Source organism: Erythranthe guttata, chromosome 4 (assembly GCF_056151865.1).
Source record: "Erythranthe guttata isolate IM_541 chromosome 4, IM_541, whole genome shotgun sequence".
NCBI classification, from domain to species: Eukaryota; Viridiplantae; Streptophyta; class Magnoliopsida; order Lamiales; family Phrymaceae; genus Erythranthe; species Erythranthe guttata.
Genome location: NC_142536.1, coordinates 11,336,939 through 11,344,730, shown reverse-complemented (window position 1 = coordinate 11,344,730; position 7,792 = coordinate 11,336,939). Strand labels below are relative to the sequence as shown.

At 32.4% G+C, this 7,792-nt stretch overlaps 1 long non-coding RNA gene across 1 annotated transcript; it reads left to right on the top strand.

Moving 5' to 3' along the window:
* The first annotated feature begins 356 nt into the window (after nucleotides 1-356).
* Nucleotides 357-4,236, top strand: LOC148771130 (uncharacterized). The gene is made up of 6 exons (XR_016031036.1): nucleotides 357-923; nucleotides 2,648-2,737; nucleotides 2,855-2,922; nucleotides 3,295-3,542; nucleotides 3,648-3,914; nucleotides 4,061-4,236. It is a non-coding gene; the product is annotated as an uncharacterized LOC148771130 (long non-coding RNA).
* The last annotated feature ends 3,556 nt before the right edge of the window (nucleotides 4,237-7,792 follow it).

Genomic DNA, 7,792 nt, shown 5'->3' with positions numbered 1-7,792 from the left:
TTTTTTTGGATTAATTTATATTTCCATTTTAATTGGTGGGTTCGGTATCTTATAGGTACAAATCGAAAATTAGGTATCTAGGAAGCAACAATGATCAAAGAGTAAGAAAAGAGTTGGAATTAGGAAAATAAAATCAAATTAAAAGAGAGAATCCCTCAAGATCTTTGGTAGTGGCCACGAAATCGAGCATAACTTTCTTATCCGGACTCCAAATCAACTGGTTCCGGCGGCATTAGGAAGCTATTTCAGCTGGCTAGAATTCCTGTCTAACGGCAAATTTCCAAATTGGGACTCGAACATCGTCAAAATTGGATTCCAAAAGCGATCATGAAAATACGTACTACTGTTCGAGGACACACTACAAGAATATATACTTTTTATAGCATATTATTATAGCGTTTATTTGTTAAATGCTATTGTTTCATCTTTAATTTTTTAATTGCTTAAAAAGAATGCTATAGTACCTTTTAATTTTTCGGGCACCTAATCTTAAAATAAAACGCTATAATATTTGTTAAAACTTTAGCGGGGAAAAAATATATTTTCCCGGTATCCTAAATATTATAGGTTGACTTTTTTGTCGGTCCATATATCGTGCACTTCATCTCTTCTACAGAATTCCTCTTTTCTCTTTACAGGCAAAAAAACCTAATTTCAATAAAACCCAAAAATCAAACCTTTCTTCTTCAAATCAATTTGCAGAAACTCGATCGGCCCTTTGTTCGGCTCATCTCCTCGACATCCTATCACACGCAGAAAAACCTAATTCCACATAGTCACGGAAAGTCGTAAAACCAATTTGTTCTTCTTCAAACCGATTTGCTGGAATTCTTGAGGAGATACGATGTTGAAGAAAAGCGCGAGGGCTGGCGCGATTGTATCTCAGCAACAGAGGAAAATTACCGAGGACAATTACCAGACAAGTAATTATACGATTCTCTCTTTTATTTTAATTTTTGGGATTAACATGAAATTTATCTATGTTTTATGTTTTGTTCTTCATAAACGGGGTATATAGTTCAATTGATTATGTTGAAGTATTCCTATTTAAATTATTCAAAATCAGAATACAGTTGCTTCAATTTCGTTGGATTTTTTTTTTTTTTTTATAAGTTTGTGATTCTTGCATTATGCCAAAACTTGGAAAATATCATTGAGTTTGTTTTCTAAGTCTGTGATACAGACCCTTCTCTTTTCTAAACTTGTGATTCTTGGAAAATACCAAAACTTGGAATATAGCATTGATTTTTTTTCTCTAAGTTTGTGATCCATACCCTTCTCTTTTTTAAACTTGGAAAATAACATTGACTTTTTTTTTTCTAAGTCTGTGATACAGACCCTTCTCTTTTCTAAACTTATGATTGTTGCATTATGCCAAAACTTTGAAAATAGCATTAAATTATTCAAAATCAGGATACAAACCCTTCTCTTTTCTAATTTTTATCTTTTATTTATTTATTTATTTTTAATTTGAAAGAGGAAGACTTCAATTGTGTTGATTGTGTTTGCAATTTTTTGGTGATTCGTGCATTATGCACATGTCAATTGTAGTATTGTAAATTTGGAGTATTGAGAATTGATTTTATCGCTGGGACACCTCTTATATAATTTATACAAACCACTGTTCAATTGGAGAAAGAAATATGAACCAAACGGGTTTTCGAAGAAAAATAATTTGAAACATTAAGCCTACTTAACTACAAATTTTCATATTTCTTTGCATCTAGTGTTAAACCTATAATTTGGTTTAAAACTATAGACTAAATGATTTGATTTTGGACTATTGGGGATGGAATTACTGCAGCGGTTTGTACAAGTCTTTTTATTTCACTAATTACTACTATTCCAGATACATCCTGGTATGGGATCGTTTGGACTACAAAATCAAATCAGATTGTAGATCAAGATTTGATAAGTAATAGTCAACAAATTGGAATTCATTTATCAACAGATTTTTTTCTTCCGTTTGAAATGATTTCAATAATTCTTTTAGTCGCTTTAATAGGTGCAATTGCTATAGCTCGTCAATATTTGTTTTTTAAATGAGTAATTCAAATAGAATCAACAGAAAATGAATGTTATAATCCTTTTATTTTATTTGAATTTTTGTCCAAAAAATAGAATAGAAAGCATTTAGTTTCTTATCTATCTATTTCCAATCTATTCCCTTGTTTTGTTCCATATTGTTAGAATCGAATCGAGTGAATTATTGTTCAGGTTGAAATGAATCAAGATTGATAAGGAGTTCGAAAATGATGCTCGAACATATACTTGTTTTTAAGTGCCTATTTATTTTCTATTGGTATCTATGGATTGATCACAAGTCGAAATATAGTTAGAGCCCTTATGTGCCTTGAACTTATATTAAATTCAGTGAATATCAATTTTGTAACATTTTCTGATATTTTTGATAATCGTCAATTAAGATGAGACATTTTTCAATTTTTGTTATAGCTATTGCAGCCACTGAAGCAGCTCCATGCATCTGTATTTTTATAAGATTAAGCATAATCTGAAAAATAAGATTGCCATAATATCCATGCATAAATATTGATGTTATTACTTGAATATAAGTTATATGTATGCTTCTATTTATCACCAAAAGTTTTACACGAACTGATTCTTAATTATGTTTTCTTTTTTGTAGGAGTTTTGGTAACAATAAAGGATTTAGCCTTGTTTATCAAATCAATGCCGCTAAGACTAGATGAGCAGCTAAAATATTTTCGCAACTCAGGTAAATATATGTCATGTTATCTTTTATTTCATTGATAACGTTATTGTGACAACTAACAAATTCTCTTTAGTTTTCTTTTCTTAAAATCCTAATTTTCTTTAACTAAATTTTGCTCAGTCAAGAGAATCTGATCTGGATAATTTTACATGGAATCGTTGGTGATATTAAGGTCACTTTCTTGAACGGTACGCACCTATTTCACTATGTATTGGTTATTTATATACTAATGTGCTGCAGCAAACATTTTTCTTTTATTATTTTTTACCCAAATTTATTGGTTTTGGTTTTAGAATTGTTTTTGTTATTGTTGTTGCTTAAGTTGATAGTTGTGTATCTTATTTCTTGTTGATTTTCTTAGACACTTACAAGTAGTTTTCAGTTTGATATTTTTTTTTATATTTAGTTGTGTAAGTGGTACTTGGAACATGATGTATGATAAAGGTTGGGTGCGCCTTAACATGTAATATAGTATTTTGATTATTACCATAAAAATTGAAAACTTTAGCGTCTTAATAATAACTTTTGTCTCAATGTATTTGTTGTTTATATTTTATTAGGAGTTGATCCTGATTATGAGATAGGAGCAAGGAAATTTGTAGAAGCCGTCGTAAATAACTTGGGAAATCCTGAGATGATAGTTTCGGTGGATATTCCAAAAATATTTGAAGTATATTTATGGCGGCCCTCTGCTGCTGATATGAGGTTTATTAAAGATGCTATTAATTCTACAGTAGCTTGGCCTGCAGATAGAGTTATATTGGAGAAAACAAACGAGAGTGAAGAAGAAAACCTTTCATCTCCTCTGGTAAAATCAATGAATGCATGTGTATATCTATATGTATCATGAATTATTTATATATGTTCATCTAATATTCAAATATTTCTCAATTTGTAATGTTTGATTTGTTAGAGCGTGAACACCAATAATGTAAATAAAAAGTGCAAATTATTGGATGCTTGTGGATGTGGTCAAATTGTTGCAGAAGGACGGTGGTCTTCAAATGATCCGAATCAAGTCGTTCATTTTGTTCCGTTGGGTCCTAATGCTACGAGAGTTTGGGTCGAAACTACAAAAGACCCATCCGCATCTCTACATCTGAGATGGAATTTATTGAAGATGCCATAGGCACTACAGTACCATGGCCAACAGATAAAGTGGTTATGTTTTAGAGTATCGGTAAGCATTCAATTAGACTCTCTATATTCTAAGTTTAACTTTTTTCTTCAAATTGAATGATTCAATTGATTTACTTAATCGTTCTCTATCTCATTCTTTGTAGTATTAAGTACAATATACTGATTTTTTTCAATTCTTCATGACAGAAAATGGAAGAACTACATGGAGGAAACTAAACATGGGAGTCACTAAAAAATTTTGGGGAGTTGGATGTGACACCCCTCTCTCGATTACCCTTATTATATGCAATCTCAGCGGAAGACTTTTGAAAACATGATCTGTTTGTGGATATAAAATTTACGTAAAAAATTTTCTTTTTAAATTAGAGGGAGAGAGGGCACAGCTTGCTAAACCCTAATCAAATTTTAACACAAAGGCATACTACATGCAAGACTAGGAATTAACTAGGCATGATGAACTTAATGCAAATGCGGACAAATTCAATGCAGAGGCTTTAAAAATTAATTTCTCTTAAACTACTCATGCAAATAACCCCAAAATTATACCATAACATCTAACACGGGTCTATATCACTTAGTTAAAACAGTTTTGAAAGATGCATGGCCATTTAGGAGAAATAAATAAAATGGCACAGTCACTCAGTTTAAAAATCCAGAACAGGGGAGGTAGTTTTGAAAATTCATAATAAATTCCTCACTGACCCAAAAGCTACCAAATTTTTCCCCAAGGCAGAAAGGTAAGTTTAAAACATTTTCCAAGTGAAAACAAGGCATTTGAGTGAGTAAAACTCCAGTTATACCAGAAAACACCCGAATGACCCTGTTTCGATGCAGTGGTGAGAAACAAATCATAACTAAATAAATACTTACCCAAATCATGCAAAGGACCTATCAATATGATGAGAACAGAGAGATGCAGAGACTCCTAAAGTTTCATGATTTTCTAAGCAGAACACCTATATGAAAATAATTTTAGAACATGGAGATAAAATACGAAGAAATTACTAGTCGAAAGCATGCATGCATATAATTAGTGAAAATTTGCTTTCGCTTACAAAAGGCTACGGATTACCGATTAATTATCCAAAATAAGGTAATCCTAATTACTATTACACATATCGTCTTTTAATAATTCCCACCGATCGGAGGAAGCGATCGGTAGAAAATACCTAAAACCGTATCAAACGTTTTTACAAGCATATTATACAAATAGAACCACATAACCAAATTAAGAGCCAACACTATCCACAACCCCTCCATACGATCCCCTTCCGATTCTCGAGCTCGATTCCCAACTTCACTCCTCGGGCCCTAAATCGGGTATACCTACAAACATACAACACCTATATGAGTCTTTGATGACTCAATGAGAATCTTGAAGTAATATCAAATACACATAGCACATAGAGCATACATATATCTATATATATATATACATACATATATCTTATACATGAACATACAACATGAAGTAAAACAATCATATACTTCCCTTTTTTTTCGTCGGCGATCTTCATTCACATAATTGCCACCACGCATAGAGTGAGATAACTCCCACCTTTATAACCCTATGATCCCAAGACCATAGAGTGAGAATATCCCACCTTTATAACCCTATGCCATGACACGTATTGAAGAATATAGAAGGAATTTCCCACCTTTATAACCCTACGGTCTCAAGACCATAGAGTGAGATTTTCCCACCTATATCAACAACACCGAAATGCAACATGCATGACATGAAAAATTGTCGGGAATCCCTCGGAAGAGTCAATCTAAGTTACGGATAAATAACCCCATGTAATTCGAACCATGACTAACTACGTGGGATCAAACCACCCCTAGGCCCTACGGTACCAGGCTCGCCGTACCCGAGAAATTTACCGTAACCTCGAAAGACTTTCCAACATCGTTTTATCTTTTTTTTTTTTTTTTTTTTTTTAAATTCATGACACTAATGCACCCACCCATGCACCCTTTCTACTTACCCTTCTCTCATCTTACACCCAATGATTCACATAAGCAAGCAAGAGCACATAGGAGCACATAGAAAATACACATAAAGCTTCACAAAATCACTTAGCCATAAAAACATAGAAATAATCGAAATCTTAACATGCAAAAACAATCTAACAACAAAGTTCACTAGATCTAGCATTTTACAAGAATAAAATTCAAGACTTCCATCTTTACATTTATTCAAGCAAATACACTAGATCTTCACATGCAAGAGTATTTTAAATCAAATTAGCACAAACTCTTAGTTCTTAAACCATTTTTTTTTTCATAGAAAACACTAGATCTTAACATGCAAGACTTTAGATCAACCATTAATCACTAGATCTTAACATGCAAGACCTTAGATCAACAATCAATCACCAATCTTATCATGCAACGCCTTAAAACAGCAATCAACACAAGATCAACACATGCAAAACACAAAATAAACCACATAAGTAATTTCAAGCATTTTATCTTCAAAAATTCGAAAGTTCCTTAGTCAAGTCAAAAATTCATTTTCTTTTCAAAAATCAACAATCAAACACTAGATTAACACATGCAAGACACTAATTAAACCAAATAAGCCATTTAAAACATTTTTCCCCAAAAATTCGAAAGTTCCATGGCTAGGCCAAAAATTCATTTTCTTTTCAAAATCAACAATCAAACACTAGATCAACACATGCAAGGCACTAATTAAGCCAAATGAGCCATTTAAAACATTTTTCCCCAATTTTCGAAAAATCATAAAATTTCAAAAATAAAACTATCTTTTCAAAATACTAACATGCAATCATCATCTAAAACACAAAATCACATAATATGCAAGAATCAACAATGAACACACATAAAAACACATAAAAACCGAAAATACTAGTGGTGTTGTAGGTTAGAGCAAGAATTCAAGAATTCTCACCTATACTCTTTAGGGGAAGGGCTTGTTAGCTCTTTTCTCTCTAATACAAGAAGAGATTAAGAGTTAGATTAAGCATTAAGAAAATAAGTAGAAAAACAAAAAGGAAGAGGAGGAGGAAGAGCTTTGCTCTTTCGGGAAAGAAGAAGAAAGAAGAGGGAGGAGAAGCTTACTCCTAAGCTTGGCCGAAAGTTCTCCTCTTGTTGAAATAGAAGGAGACTTTGAACTTAAGGATTATAAGAGTGGAGTTTGAGAGTGAGTTTTGATCTTGGGCATGGGTGGTATTTATAGAGTTTTTGGAGACTTCAAAGCCAATGGAGAAGAAAGGGAAATACATTTTTTGTGGGGGTGATTTTGCAATTTCCGAAAATATGAGGTGGTGGTGGTTCTAGGGTGGTTCAAGCTTGAGAAAATGGTGGTTATGGTGGTGGTGGTGGCTGCCGAAATGAAGGGGAAGGGAGGAGAAGAAGAAGACCTTTGGTCTTACTTAAAGGAGTGAAAAAGGCATGCCTAGTCTATAGAGTAGGGAACTAGGCTTTTAGGTATTTCTTTCTATGCTCAAAGTACAACCACACCAATGCATGTTTTTCTACCAATTAATATGCAAGAATTTAAAAATCATGTGTGTGTGTGTGTGGTGTCCGAAAATTCAAGAAAATGTGGGGAGGATTTTCAAATTTTCTAAATAAATTAAAAATCCTAAAATGCATGAGAAAATTCTTTTTTTCTAAAATTTTGTGCATGCATAAATATGATGAAATGCTCATTTAAATTCATATGCAAAAATCCTAATTCATGAAAATAATTTATTCGAAATAATATCCCGAAATATTTCCTAAGCACATAATTCACATAATCACATAATTTCACATAATTTCACATAATAATCACATAATTACCTAATTCACGTAAATACTAATCATGCAAGAATTATTATAAATCCTTATTTCACAAATATGCACATAAAGGTGGTAAAAATTATTTTACCGAAAATGCGGGGTGTT